Below are 25,531 nucleotides of genomic sequence, written 5' to 3'. Positions count from 1 at the left end.
CCCACAGTATTGTCTGTGCACTTTGTGAGAACAAAGGCCATTTACAGTTTTTTCAGGTTGTTTGAGATTTTAACCTAATTTTAATGCAAATGATTATTTTTATTACATCCTACATACATTTAAAGGTATAAGAAATGTATTTTTCTTGATTACACAAAATTCATGACAAAATATTTATATATGGCTCTCTAAGAGCATTTCCACAATGACTGTCAAGTGAATAGAAAGCATTTTTCAAATTTTCAAGTGGAAGTGTAGAGGAAAGCAGAACGAAAGGTGACTGAGATCCAGCGTTTGGTGACTTGGCAAGGTCATCTAATTAGCAGGTTGCAGAGTTATGGACAGGACCCAGGATTTTCTTGTCTGAAAATGCTGCAGATTAGTGTATTCAAGGAGAGGAAGAAAATCTAATTATAGTCTAGATAATTTTATACCAGAAAACAATTGTAGAAACTTTTAAGTCTTTAAAACTCAGTTAGGTGTGTGTATGGTCCACTGGTATACAGCTTTAACACCTGTCTATTTCTGTAAGTACCGTGTTCTACCACAACCCCAGGTTTGGGGCTCTTGCTGTTAGCAGCAAATTCCTTTCCACTTAGAGTCACAAATCGGAAATAAAGTTCTAACCCTTCTCTCTTTTCCAGAGTTAGAGTGATACTGCACGTTTCTTCTTTTACTCTCCCCTCCTGAGGGTGGCTTAAAGGATGATAAGAGCATAGCCAGGTAGACCCGATATAGGCTTGCCTTTTTCTGTTTCCCTTAATTTCATATTTAGCAGTGTATCAACAATTTGGGGAAGAAATTCTTTATTAGTTCCCTTGGAAAACACACACACACACACACACATCATTAAACCTCTCTGAACTCCCACCCACTGGGTCTTGGGGACCCCTCAGCTGGGTTTACTTGCAGCTAGGTGTGCAGATAGTGCTGCAGAACCACCAGGGGCTTGGGGTAACCCCCCCATTCTCAGCCAGGCTTCTAACCTGCTGTAATCCAACAGGTTCAGGTCCTGTGCTCAAGGCCATTTAAGCTTTTACCTATGATAATTTACATGTAATCAATGGAAGAATTATATTTGAGCACAATTTCTGATAGTTAATGACTGAATATGTTTTCCCAAAATTCATTTGAACTCCTAACTCCCAATGTTATAGCTTTGGAGGTGGGGCCTTTGGAAGGTAAGTAGGCTTAGATGAGGTTATGAGGGTACAGTTGTCAGGACGGGATTAGTGCCCATGTAAGAAGAGACTAGAGTCTGCTTTCTTTCTTCTCTTTTCTCTCTACCTCTCCCCACCATTTGAGGACACAGCAAGAAAGCAGCCATCTGCAAGCCAGGAAGGGAGTCTTGACCCTACTCTAGGGATGCTGGCATTTTCACCTCAGATTTCCATCCAGAACTGTGAGAAATAAGTGTGTGTTATTTAAGACACCTAACCCCCCATGGCACTTTGTTATAGCAGCCTGTGCTAGGACATTGGTATTGGAGATATATATATATATATATGACTTCTAAATATATTTAGATATTGATATTGGAGATTGGACATTGGTATCATATATATATATATATATATATCATATATATATGACGTTTAAATACAAATTTTCAAAGGCCTGAATTTTTTTGCAATTCAAAAAAATTCAAACACCTTCTATTAGACATTTCTATTCAATATTAGGGAGATAGGGAACAGTTTCTGAGTCCTCATCTAAAGCTGTGTTCTCCTGCTTAGTTAGACTTTCACAATCTGTGTTAGAGGTCAAGTAGTAACTCCCTAAACTAATAAAGGTCATTCATCAATTATTGCTTTCTAATTTAAGTATAAATAATAACATTTAAAAAGAGTGGTCAACAAACAAATTGTCTTAGATATTTCAATATGCATATTTCACTATACAGTAAAACTTGTCACTATTACATATGAAAAGAACCTGGACACATGGCTATAATTCAAAGGCCACTATCACAGAAACTTGAACACTGAAGCAGTCTGTCTTTTCTACTCTGCAAAGTTTCAGGTCACCATATACAGTTTGAGCTTGAGCACTGACCCTCTACACAAAAAGATGAGGTATTAGGCAGAGTATAACTTTTCCACCTCATCCTCCCTCAAGTTAGTCGCTAAATAATACAAAAAATACAGTTAATTTCTTTTTGATTGATGAATATAGAATCTAGTGCAGAGATCTCGAAGTCCCTACATAAATCCAACCACAACACAGCCCTATAAAAAACACTCGGTTGACTCCATTTCCACGAGTTATTAAATCTAAACTTGCAAGGCAGGCAATGTAAAGGTATTTTTAAAATGTAGATGTTACAAAATTAATTGCTACATGGACTGAATTCCTATGATACAGAATTTCTATTAAAAACATTATATAGCATACTTTCTATTCATCTACACAAAACACTCAGGGAAATAACCAATAACTTAATGATGACTGGCATGTATTTTTTTTTTAAAGATTTTATTTATTTATTTGCGAGAGAGAGACAGTGAGAGAGAGCATGAGCGAGGAGAAGGTCAGAGAGCGAAGCAGACTCCCCATGGAGCTGGGAGCCTGATGTGGGAATCGATCCCGGGACTCCAGGATCACGCCCTGAGCCGAAGGCAGTCGTCCAACCAACTGCGCCACCCAGGCGTCCCTGGCATGTATTTTTTTTAACTGGGGAAACTAACATCTTTTTTCCTTTTTTCTTTAACTATTCACATGTATTCTTATATAACAACAACGATAAAACAAACCCACATACTTTTAGGAAAATAAAATAATATGGATGAACATGTTACCAGTCTTGAAAAGGAAAGAAACACTTGGCCAAATAGAACATAAAGAAGATCCTCAAACTCCTCACACACACACACAAAATTGAACTACCATATTAACCTATGTTGAACAGATATCTGCTCACTATGTTGAACAGATATCTGTAACACTGTGTTGAAAAAGGTATCTGTAACACTATGTTGAAAGATATAAGCACCCCCATGTTCATAGCAGCTTTATTTATTTATTTATTTATTTATTAAATACTTGTTTTCTTTTTTTTTAAAGATTTTATTTATTTGACAGACAGAAATCACAAGTAGGCAGAGAGGCAGGCAGAAAGAGGGGAGGGAAGCAGTCTTCCTGCTGAGCAGAGAGCCTGATGTGGGGCTTGATCCCAGGACCCTGAGATCATGACCTGAGTTGAAGGCAGAGACTTAACCCACTGAGCCACCCAGGTGCACAGCAGCATTATTTATAATAGAGAAAAAAACTGAATCAACCTAAACATCTATCAGTGAATAACGGGATAAATAAGTTATGGTGTGTGTACACACACACACACACACACACACACACAGGAATATTATGTGGCCATATAAAAGAAAGAAATCCTGTCATTTACAACAAGATGAATGAACCTTGACGGCATTATGCTAAGTGAAATAAGCAGACAAAGACAAATACTCATCAGCAAAACAAAAAGGCAATCAAATGGATAGGAGATGATATTTGGAAACCATATATCTGATAAGACATTAGTGTCCAAATTACATAAAGAATTTACACTACTTAATAGAAAATATTTTAAAAATGGGAAGAGAACTTGAATAGACATTTTTCCAAAAAAGACACACAGATGGCCAGCAGGTATATGAAAAAATGCTCAACATCACTAATTACCAGAGAAATGTAAATTGAAACAGTATGGATTCTCCTCAAAATTAAAAACAGACTTATCATATGATCAAGCAATTCTACTTTTGGATATTTAACCGAAGAAAACAAAAACATCAGTTCAAAAAGACATAAGTACATTGTAGCCTTATTTACAATAGCCAAGATATAAAAGTAACATAAGGGTCCACTGATAAATGAATAAAAAATATGTATGTATATATGTGTGTATACACACACACACACACACACAAATACACCTTATTTATTGGACATATCTCATTCTACAGTGCTCACTTTACTACACTTTGTAGATACTGCCTTTTCCACAGATTGAAGGTTTATGGCAACCCTGAATCAAGCAAATCTATCATCAGTACCATTTTACCAATAGTATTTGCTCACTCCATGTCTGTGTTTTACATTTCAGTAATTCTTGTAATATTTCAAACCTTTTCATTATTATATTTGTTATGGTGATCTATGATCAATGATTATGACTTGCTGACACCTCAAATGATAGAAATTTTAATAATAAAGTATTTTAATTGTTATGTACATTGTTTTTAAAGACATAATGATATTGCACATTTAATAAAGTATAAAAATAGCTTTTGTATGGACTGGAAACCAGAAAAATAAAATTTGACTCACATTTTTGTGATGTTCTTTTTATTGCAGTGGTTGGAATTGACCTTGCAGTGTTTCCAAGATATGTCTCTGTAATGGAATATTACTCAGCCATAAAGGAGAAAGAAATCTTGCCATTTGTAACAACGTGTAGGGACTTAAAGGGCATTATCCTAAGTGAAATAAATCAGAGAACGGCAAATATGTATATGTGGAATCTAAACAATGAAACAAATAAACAAAATAAAACAAATTTAGCTACAAGGAACACATTGTGGATTACCACACCAGGGAGAGGCTGTGGGTAGACAAAATATATGAAGAGTATTAAGAGGTACAAACTTCTAAGGAAAAAAAAGAGAGAGAGAGAAAGAGACAAATACTGTATATTCTCACGTGTTGGAAATTTAAAAATAGATAAATCAATCAATAGATAAAAGGAATTCATAGAAATGTATCAGATTTGTGATTACCAGAAATGGGAGTGGGAGTTGGGGGAAATGGAGAAAGGTGGCCAAAGATACAAATTTTCCATTACAAGTATGGGGGATGTAATGTACAATAATAGTTGAGAGTAAATCTTATGAGTTCTCATCACAAGGAAAAATCAAATTTTGGGCGCCTGGGTGGCTCAGTGGGTTAAGCCACTGCCTTTGGCTCAGGTCATGATCTCAGGGTCCTGGGATCGAGTCCCGCATCGGGCTCTCTGCTCAGCAGGGAGCCTGCTTCCTCCTCTCTCTTTGCCTGCCTCTCTGCCTACTTGTGATCTCTCTCTGTCAAATAAATAAATAAAATCTTAAAAAAAAAATCAAAGTTTTTGTACCTATTCAAGATGATCAATGTCAACTAAAATTACTGTAATAATCATTTCGTGGTATGTATAAGTGAAATCATAATGCTGTACACTTTATACAGTGTGTATGTCAATTACATCTCAATAAAACTGAGGATAAGACCTTTAAAGAATATTATTGATGGATTTGAGTACTGGAAACAAAGTTTTAGAGTTCTAAAACATCATAGAAAAGCGGTAAGATGGTAAACAAGAAGCACAGATCAAACTAGGAAATTTTTTTTTATAAAACATATTAGTGAAGTGTTACTACCCATGATATATATGAAGTTCATATAAATTAGTAAGAAACATTGAATTCTACATAAAGTAGAAAGATATACAAGGAAACAATGTGGAGAGCAAATAAAATTGGCCAATAAAGTTAGAAATAAATAATGGTTAAAAATGAAGTAATATACATTTTTAAGTATTTTGCCTATCACATTTGCTAAGAGTTGTAAATACGTACTGAAAATATATCATAGTTTTCAAACAAATTATGTTTAAGCATAAACTGGTACTATTTTTATAAGATGTGTTTAGGCATAATTATAATTTTGTTTGCCATATAGTTTGACCCAGAATTTACATTTTCAGGAATCTATCTTAAGCCCATCAAACATGGACTTAAACATGGAATAATTAGTGTATTCATATGTTTATTTCAGCATTAATCATAGTAATTAGAAGTTAATGTTAAAAGTCACAGGAGAACTGAGCCTAGGTGGCTCAGCGGGTTAAGCATCCAGCTCTTGATTTCAGCTTAGATCATATCTCAGGGTTGTGAGATCAAGCCATCCATTAGGCTCCCCAGTGGGCATAGAGCCTGCTTAAAATTCCCTCTCCTTCTACCTCTACTCCTCCCCCGCTTAAAAAAACAAAAATCAGAGATTATAGGTACTTGTCTTTCATGGTTACTGAGCCTAGTATCCATTCTCCTTTTCTTCTTCTTTTTTTAAATAATAGAACCTTGATAATTTTAGCTGGACACATGACAACCCAGTGAGGGTATATTAGCAAGATTCCTACAATTCAAAATTGCTGTATGCTTAACTTTTGTCCAAAAAGATAGAAGCAGATGAAGAATGTAACTTTCTAATAATTTCTGTAAAGAAAATATCCCCTATCCAATCACGTATTCTGACATTCAGTCTGAATTATATGTGGCATGATGACAGCAACATCCTAGGGATTGGTAGCACAGCAATGGAGAAGATAACTCTCTCCCTCCAAGTCACCTGGCACTTCAGAAGTTTTAGAAAAAAAAGAATGTGATATTATGTTTCTAAGCCATTGCTATCTAATCTCAGCATATAGCTCACATCTTAATAGTTTTCTGTATTTTCCAAATCATCTATAGTGAATACCTACACAGATAACACAAGTTAAAATTTTAAAGTAGAAAGAAGCCAAATATAAAATGGACAGAATTCATTAAACTAATGTTTTACTGCTGAAAGCTAGTGCTCTTAACTTTTAGGTATTTGGGTGCCTAAAAATTTCTTAAAGCTTATTGCTATAAAAATTATTTTATGTATATAAGTAATATATATAGTATACTGACCTTATTTTTATATTATTAGCATATAATGTATTATTTGCCCCAGGGGTACAGGTCTGTGAATCATCAGGATTACACATTTCACATCACTCACCATAGCACAGACCCTCCCCAATGTCCATAACCCAGTCACCCTATCCCTACCCCCCAAACCCCTCACAGCAGTCCTCAGCTTGTTTTGCGAGATTAAGAGTATCCTATGGTTTGTCTCCCTCCCAACCCCATCTTGTTTCATTTTTTCCCTCCCTACTGCTCAAGAACCCCCCACCCTGCCTCTCAGATTCCTCACATCAGAGAGATCATATGATAATTTTCTGATTGACTTATTTCGCTTAGCATAATACCCTCTAGTTCCACACATATCATTGCAAATGTCAAGATTTCAGAGGTTTTTTTGATGGTTGCTGTGTATATATATATATATATATAGAGAGAGAGAGAGAGAGAGAGTCACATCTTATCAAGATCAAAAGCTTTTGCATAGCAAAAGAAACAATCAACAAAACCAAAAAACAACTGACAGAATGGGAGAAGGTATTTGCAAATGACATATCACTTTAGTATCCAAAATCTATAAAGAACTTATCAAACTCAACACTCATTTCTTGATTGGATTCTTAATCCAATCAAGAAATGGGCAGAAGACATGAACAGACATTTCTGCAAAGAAGACATCCAGATGGCCAACACACACATGAAAAAGTGTTCAGTATCATTCACCATCAGGAAAATACAAATCAAAACCGCAATGAGATACCACCTCACACCAGTCAAAATGGCTAAAATTAACAAGTCAGGAAACGACAGATGTTGGCGATGATGTGGAGAACGGGGAATCCTCCTACACTGTTGGTGGGAATGCAAGCTGGTGCAGCCACTCTGGCAAACAGTATGGAGGTTCCTCAAAAGTTGAAAATAGAGCTTCCTATGACCCAGCAATCCCACTACTGGGTATTTACCCTAAACATACAAATGTATTGATCCAAAGGGACACATGCACCCGAATGTTTATAGCAGCAATCTCCACAATAGCCAAACTGTGGAAAGAATCTAGATGTCCATCAACAAATGAATGGATAAAGAAGATGTGGCATAGTACACTGACTTTAAATGAATGCTTTATCTAGTCACATATATGTGAACAGAACAGAACTGGGGGAAAAGTAACATATGGTAGCCTTGTTGAATTAGCAGAAGATCCTCTATATTTAAAAAAACAACAGAATAATGTTAGGACTGTATTTTTTTAAAGATTTGATGTATTTATTTGACAGAGAGAGACAGAGAGAGAGGGAACCAAACAGGGGCAATGGGAGAGGGATAAGTGGGAGAGGGATAAGGCTTCCTAAGGAGCAGGGAGCCAGATGCGGGGCTCAATCCCTAGACCTGGCCATCGTGACCTGTGCTGAAGGCAGACATTTAACGACTGAGCCACCCAGGCCCCCTAGAACTGTATTTCTGAGAGAAGCCCTGAATTTCAGCATCTTTTCAAATAGACATAGTTACAGTGTATAGTTAAAATAATAAATTTGGATTAACTTTTCAGTCACAATCAAATGATCATAATACTAAAACCTAAATAATCAAGTTCGATGAAGATCAAAAAATAATTTACCACTGTAACTAGTACACACATGGATCTCCATTAAGACTAGTTTTTATTATGATAATGCCGGTTTAGAGATGGATACTAAGATTAAGTGACAGAAAAGAAGATGTATACCTGGGTATTTCTCAATGGGATTTGAGGTTCGAAAGTTAATGTGGACTAATTGAAAAGGACTAGATGGTAGTTAATAAATTTTCACTTATTCAGCCAGTCAGTAATTCAAAGTTGGAGAAGAGCCTCAGAATAAAGATGTAATGAAATGCACATTTTAAGATATTGAACCATGTCAAATTATACTTCACATGTGTGTTTAAAATTTATTGTGCTATGACATTTTTACTGGCACATATAACTTATATCCTATAATGATGCTATGAGGCAAAGTGCTTTCACAGGTAAAATATATTTATAGACAACATGTGAACTCAAGAGAGAATGATTATTATATTTCCAGTATCATTCAGTATCAAAAGACTTATTAATAACATCACTAATAGACTTAAATGTAACAGCTGCCTGGGTGTCATTGCACACTTTTGTAGAATATCATCTAAAGTAAGACCACCCAGGAGATTATGCTTAAGCTCTATACTACCCCATACACTTGTCTATAATGTGTTTTAGAGGTGGGGGAATAGGCAGAGGAGAGATGGGATAAGGTAGAATGTCTGAGTCAATTCATTAGGGATATGTTTAAGCTGTGTTTTATTTTTTTAAGATGTTATTTATTTTAGAGATAGATATAAAAAGAGAGAGAGGTAAGGGGCAGAAAGTCTAGAGAGTAAAACAGCAGGGCTTGTTCCCATGTGGGGCTCGATCCCACACCCAAAGATCACAACCTGAGCCAAAATCAGAAGTCGGACACTCAACTGACTATGCCACCTAGATGCCCCTAAACTGTATGGCAATTATACATCATCCCAAGACCTAAGTGTTTAAAAAACTATGTATATAGCAGTTTATGTTATTGAAAACCCTAAATTTGTATACATATATCCATTATCTTTCTTCTAAGCCTGGCTTTGATGCATTCAGATAGTAATTATTCCATTGTCATTTTCCCCTAATTTTCATTACCAATCTTCTTCTTTTTTTTTTTTAAGATTTAGTTATTTATTTGTCAGAGAACAAGAGCACAGAAACAAGAGGAATGGCAGGCAGTACAGGCAGAGGGAGAAGCAGGCTCCCCACTGAACAAGGAGCCTGATGTGGGACTCCATCCCAGGATCCTGGGATCATGACCTGAGCCAAAAGCAGATGCTCAACAGACTGGGCCACTCAGGCATCCCCATTACCAATCTTCTTGTTAGAATGTAAGCTTCTTAACAGAGGGTTCTAGGTCTGTTTCATTCAACAGTTTATCATCAACATATACCAAATTGCCTTGCAATAGGAATGATGTATTATTTCCTATACATGTAAATAAAATGATTAATAAGTACATATTTTTAACAAGAGAATCAGAAAAGTTAGTAAAAGGAAGAAATTTGAACATCATCAAATCTGACTATTTCAGTTTTTAGATAAGAAAACGGAGGCCAAGAGAGTAAATAGAAAGCTTAAGATCACAGAACAAGGCTATGGGAGAGATATGGTCATGAGAGTATTAGTAATTTTAGGTTTCTTCTTTAAGCATTAATTAACCTAATATCTATTCTTTTTTTCTTCCTTTTAGTAATAGAATATTTCTCATTATTATTTTAAATCACTTTCCCTTTTAATGATAAAGAATAATCTATTTTATATAAATGAGTTGTTGGTAAAATGGATGAGGCTAAGGGTAACTTCTCTTGTCACTGTGCATGATGTTCCTGAAATATGCAGTGGATAATAATTTAAAAATAACTCAGTGTGTACTGGTAGAATGTCTACAAACTTTAGTTTTGGCCATTAGAAAAAATGGAGCTCAGAAAATGTCATATCTGAAGTCTAAAGTTTTTTATGGTTGTACTAGGACTCAATCTCAGGACTTTGTAGTTCAAGTGTGGAATTTTCTACTACTAAATTGAAAACTATATGATAAATTAACCATGATTTCAGAATAATAAATAGATAAGCATAATGCACATTTGATTATCATTTAGTTTCTATTCTTTTTTCCTCCAGATGTTCCACCTGGTGACTGTATTTTACAAGCCCTCTTGTAGTCTGATATGGTCATATTACTGTGTCCACAATAATGAGATATGAACAGAGGTGGTATTTACAACTTTTGACTTATCTTTGCACTGCACTGCAATGTTAGAACACAGACCTGGTGGTTTTTATCTGGAACCATACAGATCAGGATAACACCTTGAGTTATGGGCAGATTTATAAGGGATCTTGTTTACTAAATGATATCCTACAGCTAAGCCAACATAGCCTTAGAGAAATATGCAAATTAAGCAAGCATCTGTCTTATTTTAGTCTTGAATGTCCGGATCTCATTGTTACTCCATACTCAACCATATATAGCCTATATGCTTAATAATATAATAAGCAAGAAATCAAGAGACACCAAAAGGATGAAACTCTAACTCAAGCAATAGATCAGAACTCAGACACTGGAAGCCCAGAAAACTTGGTGGAAAATAGAAGATCAAGAGTTTGATACAAAATTAACTGAAAACTTTTATGAGAACTAGAGGTTGGGAGGCACATACTGCTTATGGATACAAAGAGCCCATCTTGGGTATGGTTAAAAATAGGAACTATAGGGGCACCTGGGTGGCTCAGTGGGTTAAAGCCTCTGCCTTCAACTCAGGTCATGATCCCAGGGTCCTGGGATCGAGTCCCCCATTGGGCTTTCCACCCAGTGGGGAGCTTGCTTCCCTTCCTCTCTCTCTCTGCCTGCCTCTCTGCCTACTTGTGATCACTGTCTGTCAAATAAATAAATAAAATCTTAAAAAAAAAAAAAAGGAACTACAGAACTTGAAAAGGTCTATTCCTTTTCAGGTTAGCTCAGAGAAATTAGAGTGGAAATAAGGTAAAAAAATAGAAATGAGAAAGAAGGTCTACTTAGATAGGGAGATAAGTAAGTAGATGAGAAGCAGCAGAGTTAAATGGACAATGTATGGTGAGAAATTGAATATGAAAAATTCTCTATAAATCCACTCATTCAGAGACTTTTTAAAGTGTTGATTAAGTAGTAGGGCCTCAGCTTATATTATTTTGGCTGAATTAAGTAACATTTCTGAACTTCTCAGCTTTATCACCTGAAAAACAGTGGCTTTAAGAATTTGATACATTCATGATAGGAAGTCAATGGCACATGAAAGTCTAATTATTCTTGTTGATATCATTGTTAGAGAAAATGAGGCGACTAATTCTCCATAGGATCTGACATTATCAAAGTAGAATATAATAATTTATCTGTGCTTTTGAAAAATAAGTAGATATGTTTCAGGCAGAGAGCAAGATAGCATTTTTCAAACAGAAGAAAATACATATTTAAAAGCAAGGAATCATGTAAGATCATCATATATAAAGGAAATTAATAGAGACTTACTAAGCTTAGAACATAGGTTACAAAATAAAAAATATTTGAAAAAGTAGATAGGGACAAATTCTGATATATTTCATTGCTAAGTTAAAGATATTAGACATAATCCTGGATGTCAAAAAGCATACTTTTTTAAAACCAAAGAATGATATGAAAGATACATTTTAGACAAAGAAATGCAAAATTCATTAAAGCAGATGGAAGAGTAAAACAGGCCACTATAGAGATATTGAACAGAAGGCTGTTGAAAGAGATTAGGAGAGAGAAAATTAATGTCTAAACTAAGTCAGGGGAAGCAGGCATACATAAAGAAAAGAATGACTGAGTTGAAGAGGTAATCCTAAAATAAAATCAATATCGCCTGATAAGCAACTGGATGTGGGATATTATGTTTGTAACTTGATAAATTAATCTAATAAAAAATTTTCAAAAACTGGAGAAGAAATAGGTTTTTAGAAGAGAAAGGAGTTCAAATTTTATAAAAACCTAATTGTTGCTAAAAGTACAGGGATATGGAAATGCCTCAGATATATATCCTTAAGATAAAATGATTCATTTATAAGAAACAAACTTATCTTGGGTTTTTTTTTTTGTTTGTTTTGTTTTTGTTTTTGTTTTTGTTTTGCTGTATTGGTTATCTCCTATATCTTCATTCTTCTTCATAAGGAGTTTGTATATGGAACAGCTGCTCACTCCCAAGTAAGCATTAGAATTTCAGATGTAAGACCTCATTGGATGAAAAAAGTGGCTTGGGCAGTATGCTAGCTACAAGCTACAGAACAAAGAACACATTAAACATGCTTGAATCTCTCATAAAGCTGAGTCTTTAGTGGGGAAAGAGATAAATTATGATGGTTAATTTTATGGGTCAATTTTGACCAAGCAAGGTATTGCCCAAATTAAACGCTATTCCTGGGCATGTCATTGAGTGTGTTTCTGAATAAGATCAGGATTTGAATGAGTAGACTCAGTTAAATATAGCCTCCTCAGTGTAGGTGAGCAACACCCAATCTGTGAGTGCCCCAATAGAACAAAAAGGGGTATGAAGGAAAAATTCACCCCATTTTGCTTCCTTCCTGCCTGCTTGAGCTAAGATATCAGTCTTCTGCCCTTGAACTGAGATTTATACCATCTGCTCCCCTGTTTTTTAGACTTTCAGGATAGGACTGGGATTGATTACACTATTGGCTTTCTGGGGTTTCCATCTTGCAGATAGCAGATCATGGGATTTCTCAGCTTTCGTAAATGCATGAACTAAATTATTAAGATCTCTTTATGTGAATCTGCTATGGCTTTATTTCTCTGGAGAAGTTGGAGGAATACACAAACTAAGAGAAATTTGCCAATCAAGGTATAATTATGATCAATGGCAAGAATAGCAAGGTAAAATCTAGCTCATGGTGTTGCACTCACATGGTAAATGGGATCTTGCAGCTATTTTGTTCAGTCATGCTCCCTGTTGAAAGGATTTCTATCCCTAATAGAAATGAAGTGAGCACCTTCCAGTAGAAACTAGTAACTATGAAGAAGAAAAGAAACATAAAGCCACTCATCCAATTTACAGAGGCCTGATGGAAAATCAGAGAGAAGAGAAAAAAAGTAAAGAAAAGAAAAGACTGTCTTATATGGAGACCATCTCATCCAAAGACTTTTTATCTTCAGTGAAAGGGGCCTAATCCTAACAATTTCTGTACCAGCTCAGGCTTATACCAATTTATTCTGCTATAAAATCCCAAGATAAACATGATATAAGAAAATTGAAACTAAGAAATAAAATAAAAATTGTAAATTAATAAAAATAGTTACCTATGGGGGGAGGAAAAGAACAGGGTAAAAAAGGCAATAATGGAAGGGTGTCTTCTCAAAATATACCATTACAATAGCTTTGGTTTAGAAAATATATAAATGTTTTACATAGTCACAAAGGAAATTTACATTTACAGAAACCTCCACCAAAAATATTGAAAATAAATATAAACAAAGAAACCCAACTGTAAATCAGTTGATCACATAGCCACAAAGAGGAATAAATTACTTTAAATGGCTTTGAATAAATTAGAAGTTCAAAGAAATAATAAGTACCATTTAGCAGTCTAAGTATTTGAATGTAATTGATATTACTGTTTTAAACTTATTATGTAGAATAATACAAATATGTATCACATTAATATTAGAATCAAAATTTTCAGTAAAAAGAAACAAGATCAAGATCAAATAACTTTGAATTTTTGTAATGGTAAAACTGATTTAGAAGTATTATGGACCCATAATTTAGATAGATAGATAGAATTCTATCTAGAAGTTCTGTATCTTCAAAAACATCCATTTCTTTCTTGAAGGACGAGAAAAAGTAAGAAATAATCTAGAGAAATAAAAAGCATTCATTGAAATCTAGAGTATTCAATATTCAATTTTTGGAAATGCTTAAGCAAATTTCAAGTCTATTAAAAGAATTGCTATAAGAATATTTTTTCTGCCATATAGGCCAGTAAAATACTGCTGAAATCTTTGATAAAACAAACACTCTAAAAAAAATTAGATTTTTACAAATGTAAAGTGTTTGATAACTATCTTCAAGGTAAGTTTTGTTAAATTTAAAAAAAAAAATCCATTTATAACTGCACCAAAAATAATAAAATACCTGGTAATAAACCTAACCAAATTGCTGAGAGACCTGCATTCTGAAAACTATATAACCTGAAGAAATTGAAGAGACACAAATGGGAAAACATTCCATGCTCATGGATTGAGAAAAAAACAAATATTGTTAAAAACGTCTACACTACTTAAAGGAATCTACACACTTCATGTAATTTCTATCAGAATGTCAACAGTTTTCACAAAGATAGAGCAAATAACTCTAAAATGTGTATGAAACCACAAAAACCCCAACAGCCAAAGCAAACTAGAAAGGAAGAACAAAGCTGGAGGCATCACAATTCCAGACTTCAAATTATATTCTGAAGCTATAGTAATTAAAACACTATGGTACTGACACAAAAACAGACACATAGATCAATAGAACAGAAGAGAAAACTCAGAAATAAACCCACAACTATAGGGTCAATTAATCTTCAATAAAGCAGGGAAAAATATTCAATGGGAAAAAGAGAGTCTCTTCAACAAATGGTGTTAGGTAAACTGGACAGCAACATGCAAAAGAATAAAACTAGACAACATTCTTAAGCCAAACACAAAAATAAATTCAAAATGGATTAAAGACCTATATGTAGAACTTGAAACCATAAAAATCCCAGAAAAGAACACAGACAGTGACTTCTTTGACATTGGCCAAAGCAGTATTTTTTTTAGCTATGTCTCCTGAGGCAAGGGAACAAAAGCAAAAATAAGTTATTGGGACTTCATCAAAATAAAAAGCTTCTGCAAAGTGAAGGAAACAACCAAAAGAATTAAAGATCTAGCTATGGAATGGGAGAAGATAATTGCAAATTACATATCCGATAAATAGTATTCAAAATACATACAGAAATTTTAAAACTCAACACCCAAAAACCAATAATCTGATATAAAAAAAGGCATGAGACACAGAGAGATATTTCTCCAAAAAAGACATCCAGATGGCCAACAGACACACGAAAAGACATTCATCATCACTCTTCATCAGGAAAATGCAAATCAAAACTACAATAAGCTATCAGCTCACACCTGTCAGAATGGCTAAACTCTGACTAAAATCAACAACACAAGAAACAAGTTGTTGATGAGGATGTGGAGAATGCTCTTGCACTGTTGGTGGGAATGCAAATTGGTGCAGCCACTCTGGAAGACAGGTTTTTCAAAAAGTTAAAAATAGAATTACCCTACGATCCAGCAATTGCACTACTGGGTATTCACCCCAGGAATACAAAAACAGTAATTCAAAGGAATACATCCACCCGTATGTTTATAGGCACATTATTTACAATAGTTAAGATACGGAAGTATCCCAAGTGTCCATCAACTGATGAATAGATAAAAAAGAAGTGGTAAATACATACAACTGGAATATTATATGGCCTTTAAAAAACTTGCTATTTACAATGACATAGTTGGAGCTAGAGAGTATAATGCTAAAAAAAGTCAGTCAGAGAAAGAAAAATATCACGTGATTTCACTCATATACAGAATTTAAGAAACAAAACAAATGAGCAAAGGGAAAAAAGGAGAGAGGAACAAATCAAGAAATAAGAATTTTAACTTCCAGAACACACTGATGATTACTAGAGGGGAGGGGTTAAATAGGTGATGGGGATTAAGGAGTACACTTGCCAGGTGATGTACTGAATTGTCAAAACACCATATTGTACACCTGAAACTACATATAATATGGTGTGTTAACTCACTGGAATTAAAACAAAAACTGTAAAAAAAAGTTCTTTTAAAATTCTCAGGTGTTATGCAACATTTTCAGATTTAAATGAGCAAAAGAAAATTTGTAACAAGAGACAAAATGAAGATAATTGCTTAAGATTTATTCTCAATTTCTTTTTAGAGTTCCAGTCTAGCTGGTTGCTTTGTTGTTCTTATTTTTTTAAGAAAGAAATTATGTTATTTTTTTCTGGAAAATAAGATGACCTTTCCAAAAACCTATCTATTTATATAGTGTCATTTTTAATGTTATTATTATGTACAGAGTACCATAGGCATACTGTTAGATTTATCTATCTTAATTTAGAAAAAAAATCCCGTGGTCTTTATTCCTGAAACATTATCTTTATGATTTAAAAAATATAAGATTACAAGCACAAAAAAACTGAATGCTTAAAGAAATGATGTATTTCTACTAATGTGCTGCTTATATAATAACTGAACACCTCAGAAATACAGTGATATTTAAACTCAGTGGGAAGATTGTGAATATCAGAGTTCCACTTAATTCAAACATTCTTGACAGGTTTTTATTTATCTTTAATATACTAGCAAAAACATTTAACAGAACTGAGGGTGATTTTCAGCATGCTCTCACACAATCTTAGTACTTCATGTGAACTTCAGGCATCTGTGAAGCAATCATTTTGCTTTCACATTTTCTCCAATTCACTTTGTCTAAAATGACTTGACACAACATAAATTTACTTTATTTCACTTACAAATATAAAAAGAAAAGTCTTTTGTTTTATGAATTAGTTTCCCTTTTTCCATATATCTTTCTAAACTGACAAAAATAATGTATATTAGAGTCTGTGTTAATCTCACATTCCTGCAGACTTTTAGTCAAGTAAACATAAAAATCTGCATGTTATAATTACTATAAATCTATAAAGGTTAATTTGGACATAATTTTTAATGTATCATCTGCTAGACTTGGAAAGCAGTGGTAATTTTGCTTTGTCTCATTCTTTCTCTCTAAAATCCTTCTAAAAATTTTCTAAGATTAGCCTCCCAGAAATCAGGCAATTTCAAGCTACAAAAATATACTTAATACATATGTTTAAAACTAATCAATTTTAGGGGCGCCTGGGTGGCTCAGTGGATTAAGCTGCTGCCTTCGGCTCGGGTCATGATCTCAGTGTCCTGGGATCGAGCCCCGCATCGGGCTCTCTGCTCAGCAGGGAGCCTGCTTCCCCCTCTGTCTCTGCCTGCCTCTCTGCCTACTTGCAATCTCTCTCTCTGTCAAATAAAATAAATAAAATCTTTAAAAAAAAAAAACTAATCAATTTTATATAACAAAATAGGTTTACTCTTAATATTGTTAAATAAGCTTTGATTTGGTCTGTGTGTGATCTTTTGGGATTTCTAGTTTGTCTCCCTGTATGATTTCCATAAATGTACTATGTTGCAATAGTGACTATTTTTTCCCTGAAGATTTTATTTATTTATTTTGTTTATTTATTTGAGAGAGAGAGCAAGAGCAGGGGAGAGGCAGAGGGAGATGCAGGCTTCCCCCTGAGCTGGGAGCCTGAGATGGGGCTGGATCCCAGGACCTGGAGATCACAAGCTTAGCCTAAGGCAGCTGCTTAACTGACTGAGCCGCCCAGGCACCCCTTCAGATAAGAAAAAAAGACTCTCATGTATCTTTAAACTACTTTTCTTTTCCTCAAGTTTAGTTCTTTCTGAATTGAGAAATGAAGCAAAAGAAAAATGCACCCTCCTTGGTGTTGTTCTCCATTCTGGCTCCACCTCAGTGCCCTCTGTCTCTGGCTCTAACTCTGGTCTTTCCAAGGCTCCAGGCTTGCAGAGTAAGCAAGCCTTGGTTCAAGAGTCCTCACTGGTATGTCCTTTCCCAGTGCCTTATATCCTAAAGAGACCAATCAGACGGCTCTATCAAACATAGAAGACTTACGCCAGCACCCTTCTCTTTATTGTACTTCTCTCTCAATGACTTGCGTTGAAACTTCAGTTCCATCATCCTCTTGGGAAGAATAGCTAAAGATTGAAAAAAAAATATGTTCTCCAACAGAAATCTAGCTCAGTGATTCTCAGCCCTTGTTTCACCTTGTAATCCCCTGCAAAACTTCAAACACCACCACCAAGACCCCCCACACACACTCAGAAAAATCTGATAAAATTGATCTGGGATTGAACATCCATATTCTCATGGGTAGTCAATTTGATAATCATGGTCTAAGTTGGCAGCTACCTAGAACAGCTGCTCAAAAAAATGACAATCTGAGGATAAAACAAAACAAAACAAAACACAACTATCGTTCATTACTTCCATCCTTGCCTTCTTTGAGAATTATGGGCATGATTTATCTCTTCTTAATAACCGATTAAAAAGGGTTTGCAACTATCATCTACATGATGGTGAAAATCACACATTTAAACAGCAACAACTCTCCAGACTACGCAAGAAGAATGTGACTGACTGAGGGATGCTGTATGTGGTTTTAGGAATACTACCTCACATGGATGTTTTATCTAATGATAATCTATTTTCACCTTGGATTCCTCTCAACAAAGAAAAACGAATATATTGTTCCCCATCATGATTGTATGATCAAGAAAGAATAATATAAGACATTGGAAAATACATTGTCTTCTGGTTGAAAAGAAGCACATTAATCTAGTATTTAGTATATAGTATCTAGTATATAGTATGTATTTTAAGAAAAGTGCATACACCTACTTGGGTTTACCTTAGTCCTATCAGTACTATTTTAAAATAAGATCTATTCTTCAACTGAAGATTTTCTAACCATGGATGTTTTCAAGATCATATCCCATAATTGGAGAGTGGTTATTAAAATACATATATATATTTTTAATGAGAGAGAGACAAGACAGAGAGATAATAGGGGGAGAGGCAGAGGGAGAGAATCTTTTAGCAGACTCCCTGCTGAACACTGAGCCCAGTGCTGGGCTTGATCTCTCAACCCTGAGAACATGACCTGAGCTGCAAGCAAGAGTCCACCACTTAACCACCTGAGCCACAGAAGCATCCCAAGAAGATTTCTTTTCTTTCTTTTTTTTTTTTTTTAAGAAATCTGCAGTTTTATTGACTATATTTTCTCTTTGCTTAATTTATATGATTTATCACCATGGTTTCATGAGTAAAACTTCCTTCTCAAAAAGTTGGAAAAAAAAAAGAGATTTATCACTAAAATTAAATAAAAGAACTCAAATTTACCTTCAAAGTGCACTGTTTGTGCATTAAGTCAATCAATCAGTCAGTCAGTTAGTCAATAAATGTTAATTGAGTACCAGACTCTGCATATGATTAGGTTTGGGGCCAGAAAAACTAATGCTAACAATACATTCAAAGAAGGCAGTAAAGTAGTAAAATTTCTACACTTAACTGTAATTGTAAACTATTAAGGTTAAAGACTAATTTACATTTTAAATTAGTAAATAATTCAAGCTCTACCTTCTATCACTGCAAGTCAGGTAAACAAACCCCGTATTTCACCATTGCCTTCCACCTAACAATATTTGGTAATGAGCATAAATTTGTTGGATTACATATAGCTCACTTTGACTCATGTAGAGAAATAGGAGATCGATTCTAACACAGACAATAATCAAAACTGGCTTTAGTTTGAAAGTCTCCCAAAATTAATTCCTATTACTGAGTGTATGTCATATAAACCACGGGCAACCAACTCTCAAAATGTCAAAACACAAACAGTACATTAAAAAAAGTCTGTTTCAAAACACAAGATTGGTCATATCCAGTAACGATAGGAGTAAGAACAATGTTTCAACGTGTTCTGTATGAATTCCATAATGAGTTCCACAATGCTGAGATCAGTGTGGTGAAAATTTCCTCACTTCTAAAAATGGAAATAAAGGGCCTAAATCATGAGCTAAATGGATTTTATTTACAGAAATGAATCTTTTTCTTTTTTAAGATCTTATTTATTTATTTGACAGGACAGAGAGATCCCAAGTAGTGAGAGAGGCAGGCAGAGAGAGAGGGGGGAAACAGGCTCCCCACTGAGCAGAAAGCCTGATGTGGGGCTCGATCCCAGGACCCTGGGATCATGTTCTGAGCTGAAGGCAGAGGCTTTAACCCACTGAGCCACCCAGGCACCCCAGAAATAAGTTTTTTTTTTTTTAAGATTTTTATTTATTTATTTGACAGAGATCACAGGTAGGCAGAGAGGCAGCCAGAGAGAGAAGAAGGGGAGCAGGCTCCCTGCTGAGCAGAGAGCCTGATGCAGGGATCGATCCCAGGACCCTGGGACCATGAACTGAGCTGAAGGCAGAGGCTTTAACCCACTGAGCCACCCAGGCACCCCAGAAATAAGACTTTTATAAATACATTTTGGCTAAGGCCAAAAGGAAGGTCAGTAGACGGTACAGGTCTTTTATATTTAGCTCCCTGTTCTGCTCTACTACAAGGAGACACAGTTGAAAGTGTTGGACTTAGACTCGAGTGACCATCTAATTTATCATCCAAAACAGACAATTTTGAGAACAAGGGACGAATTCCTGATCATTAGGCTGGATGATACACAAAAACTAGAACTCTCCTGTGCTTACCATGGTATATGGTCATGCCTATTGCACACAAACCTGGAGCTCTGACCCTAACTTTATTACTTTACTAGGTATAAAAATTTGTGGAATTATCTAATACATTTTGCATCTCAGTACCCAGAAAATCCACACCAGGTGTCTGTCACATATTAATCATTCAAAAAAATTGTAGCAATTCTAGGAGACCTATTTTTTGACATCTTTGATCTAAATTCTGCCAGGCATAAGATAATTCAATTTTTTCTATTGCTAAATTTTCTCTGTGTGTGCATTCCATAGTATCTTCATAAGATACAAATAGTTACACATGTCATCATTGCCATGAGAGAAACATGTCCATTAGCTCCAAAGGAAATGAGAGACATGTGGAAAAGAGCCATTCCAGGCAAGTTAATGCTAAATCAACTGCCTTTTTAGCTCAGAGGCTAAAGAACTTTCTTCCATAAAGGAAATGACAGTAAATATCTTCAGCTTTAGGGCCATGCAGTCCCTGTACTAACTATCAACTCTGCTGTTGTGCCACAAACCCTAGATAACATAAACCAACTGCCACAGCTATATTCTAACAAAACTTTACTCCTAGAGACTGAAATTTGAATTTTATATAGTTCCCATGTGTTGCAAAATATTTTCTCTTAATCGTTTTCAACCATTTAAAAATGTAAAAATCATTCCTAGTATGTGAGAAATACAAAAGTGTGCAAGCCTTATTTGGCCATGAGGCTGTAGTTTGCCAACCCCTGTACTAGCTTATTGTTTATTTATTATTGAAGTATAGGTGAACTTATTATTTTTACAAATTATGGAGGTTGGTAAATTTTTACAATTTAGTGTTAAAACTGTAAAATATCAGCAAACAGATACAACCTCCATACAGAATGGTGGAAGACTGTCCATGTATGAACATCCATATAAATATGTGCATACAATTTTGGCACTTGTTATCTTTGCATTTAGTAGCACAATGCCAACTGTGATTTATTTGAAAACTGTACTAAGAAAAGAACTATAAAACCAGGTAGTATTTTGGAGATGTTCACCTGCTTCCTGGAAATTGAAAACAAACAAAATTAGCTACTCCATCAGTTGTAAGGGAACATAATATGGATCACCTTCGGACTGAGAATTTCCTGAGCTGTTTCCTTCTGAAACTGTAAGGACCAGTTTTTAGGATCAGTCATCCTGGGTCCTTAAGTGACCATGTTTGAGATACCCTGTTTCTGTCTGGTAACGGACATCTAGCATGAATGAGAATTGTTTACTTAACTAAAGAGTCCATTAGACTGAGATTGCTTCAATACCTTAGTAAACTCCATAAGGAAACCAAAACCAAATCCTATAAATCCTGCAAGGGTAAGAAATCAAAACCTAAGGAATACCAATCCCAAACAGCCAGCTCGCTTTTTCCCCTAAAGGCAAATGCTTAAACTACAGCCAATCATAATTTCTTGGCTTTGCTTCCATCACTTCTCTATAAAAGTCTCTCCAGCTCCTGCCAGCGGTGAGCTTCTACCCACTTCTGGGTTTGGTACTGCCAGTTTAGAATTATTTTTGCTCAAATAAATTCATAATTTTTAATAAGAAAATTAAACAGCTTTAAAATTGTTTAGTCACATGACTTTGGGGTTGCTTACTATCACCATGTAACCCAATATGATGTGTGTATACACAATCAAATTCTGGGTTTTAGTGCTGTATTTAATTTTAAAGATAAATCTATATTGCAAAATTAAATATAATACTTTTATAAGTCAATATTGTGGTCTTCCTATTTAAAAGATAAACATGTTCATTTTTCAAGACCTTATCATTGATCTACAAATTTGACAGGGCCTAAAATTTTCTCTACAGGAGATTAAACTTAGAACTACAGAAAATAAATATAAATGCCAAATATCATATTTAGGCAGAGATGTTCAGCTGCCACCATCAAATTTTAAACTTGCTAATGTGGACCAAAATAATTCCGTTACATACAGTAAGCTTCTATCAGAAAGTCTCAAGCAAGTCAATTATGGCCCATAAAGAAATACCATAAATTGTTCCTCCATACAAACAAAAAGCAACTAAATGACACTTTGGATGAATTTTTCTTATCTACAAGTAATTCTTATATTGCTGAAAAGGAGTTGAGGTCTGGTGACTTGAAATAATGCAACTGTTAATCTAGGAGTTGTTATGTCTTTTCTGTGCCCTAAATTGTTGCTCAAAGCACACTAATGTAAGTTTTGCATTGCAAATATCCTCTCTTGATTTAAGGAATGAAAGGGCAAACAAGGAACCACCACACACTTTTCTTGCCTTTTACCATACAATCAATTGCATTCAATCTGTTACTAGAAATCCTCTAGTCTGCTTAGCCCTAAATCACGGGTATTCAGAGGTTTATTGCACATTCACACTCACTTGTCATTTGCAGGAAGTCTAATTGAGAGAATTTACAGTTGGTTGAGTGTTTCATTTAGATTGTACATGTTTAATAAAAGCTTTTTAAGTTACTAATCTCAGCTCAGGAAACAACAAAAGTGCTTGAGGGTTAAAGAATAAAACAGAGCAGGTAAATGTTATTGTGTGACATTTCCTTATAATGTTTCCAAGTAACTGCATTTATTGGCTTTGAATTGTTTTTACACATCTCACTCCCTTTGCTGGAAAAATTTAGCCTATTAGTTATACCATGTGACAGAAATGTGATGGTAGAATTACTTCTCAGTCAAAACGCTGTGGTTAGCTGAAAATCGTGTCGATAATTACTGCACTCTAGAAGAAGGCCTAAAATAATATCTCAAGTGAAATAATCTTGAGCATCTCCTCATAAAAATAAATCTAATTAAATAGTAGCAACTGATTTTAGTCTGCGTTACACTGCAGTCATTTTAAAATGTGATTCCGATTTTCAGCTTGCATTATTGAACCATATGCATTGTTTATGGGTGGTATTGCACAGAGGGAATTCATTTTCAACAAATAATCCTTGTTGCTATTTAGCCCTATATCTCAAAGAAAATGTGAACTATATAGTAAAACAGTCCGATATGTTAAGACTCAAAAATGGGCAGGAATAAACTTCAAAGAACCCAGATAAATCAGCATCTGAATTCTTCTCTTTGGCTTGTGGTGCTAGAAGTGTTTAGCCACATAACAATAAGAAAAATTGGACAGCACTAACAATCAATGCTACAGGACAAAAAAAAATGAAATCTGTGGAATAGCTCTTTTAGTAGAAAGTAGATAAGAACTTGCCTGCCTTCTCAGTACTCAGCAAACAATAGTCCCTTGCTATTTTCCTTAGCTTGGTGGACAAAATGCTAGTCCTACTGCATGATGTGGAACAGCTTTTTAAACTCCATTGTTTTTAAATAAACTGTTCTCCTAAATAAAAGTGTGAATCTACCTAGCTCTGTTGGATTAGAATTTGAATTTTAAAAAGTACGTAATTTCTTTGCAAACAGTATTGATGATGACATGAGGCATGAATCACGTTAAGTGTATTAGGATAGATCCATTTGTTCTTAGAATTACATTTACAGTGGAAAAAAAAGAAGAAAGAAAGAAAAGCATTCTCTAAATAGATGGTCAAAATTACCAGTATAAAACAAATGAAAATATTACCACTAATTAGGCTATAGGACAAAATTTCTCTAGAAATATTTTAATGAGTTTGAATTTTAATTGAGTTTGATCCAAGTTCATTTAGTTTACATATATTTTGGAAAGCTGAAGAAGAATGAGGAAGGGAAGTACTTTGACAACACGAGAAGGATATTCTAAACAGAAATCAAGCATTTAGATTTTCATCCACTCAACAGACAATCATTCAACAACTTATATAATTCTCTAGATCCTAGAGATAAAGCAGCATACAAATATGCCTCCTATGTTCTTGAATCATGCATTCAAGTACGAGAAAGAGAAAAACAAGTAAATGTTTTCTGCATGAGTTCCACAGAGGAAAATAAAGCTTACAAAGAGAGGACAGAAGTGAGGTACACAGTGGGTTATTTTACACTGCTTCAGAGTATCAGAGCCGGTCTCATTCCTAACGTGGTATTTGAACAGACACTGAGGGGAAGTGACAGAGTTAATCACATGGCTCACCAGGGAGAAGAATCAACATTTTAGGTCTAGTTCTATATGAAACCAAATTAGCTACAGCTCTATCAGTGGCAACGCACACTAGAAGCGTTTCTTGACTCCTTAATCCATTGAAAGCTTTATTCAAAGCAGCCCCAGATTTGCCATCTCCATCTTCATTTACCATCCCTTTCACTTCTTTCTGAGCCAGCTGCATCTCTCACCTTGGCTTTCAGGACACTAGGCCCTCCGTGCAATCCTTTTAACTACACTTAGGACACATCAAACAGCTTGTACAACTGCGTCCTCATCTCTCTCTGCCTTTGTTTGTGTAACTATGTTTAGAAGAGAGAGAAGTTCACCTACTTTCTCCGAAAGTTGGTTTTCAGGTCTTCCATCGTATGATGCATTGGTGTCTTCCATATTTGTGTCTTATCCTACAAATCCTTCATTTCTTCACTGCTTGTGTATTCCAGTCAATTAGTAAAGATCCTATTTATTATCTCACTTTTTTTATGGGTCAGAAGTCAGGTAAAACACAATTCAGCTGGTGCTCTGCTTAGAGCCTCTCACCGGCCGAAATCAACCAGTCTGCAAGGCTGCATTCTTTTCCCCAGGCTCTAGGAATGAATTTGCTTCCCAGCCCATTTAGGTTGTTGGCTAAATTCAGTTCTTTGCAGTTAGGGGAAAGCAGTCCCTGTTTCATTACCGGCAGCCAGCAGCCCGGCCTTGCTGCGGGGGGCT

The 25,531-nt window shown here is 35.1% G+C and overlaps 1 pseudogene; it reads right to left on the bottom strand.

Annotated features, from left to right (window-relative positions):
* Positions 1 to 464: 464 nt before the first annotated feature.
* On the bottom strand, positions 465 to 25,004 carry LOC122890178 (annotated as a pseudogene).
* Between the last annotated feature and the right edge of the window lie 527 nt (positions 25,005 to 25,531).

The sequence above is a fragment of the Neovison vison genome, chromosome 11 (assembly GCF_020171115.1).
Source record: "Neovison vison isolate M4711 chromosome 11, ASM_NN_V1, whole genome shotgun sequence".
Classification (NCBI taxonomy): domain Eukaryota; kingdom Metazoa; phylum Chordata; class Mammalia; order Carnivora; family Mustelidae; genus Neogale; species Neogale vison.
This window is presented reverse-complemented; position numbering and strand designations above follow the sequence as displayed.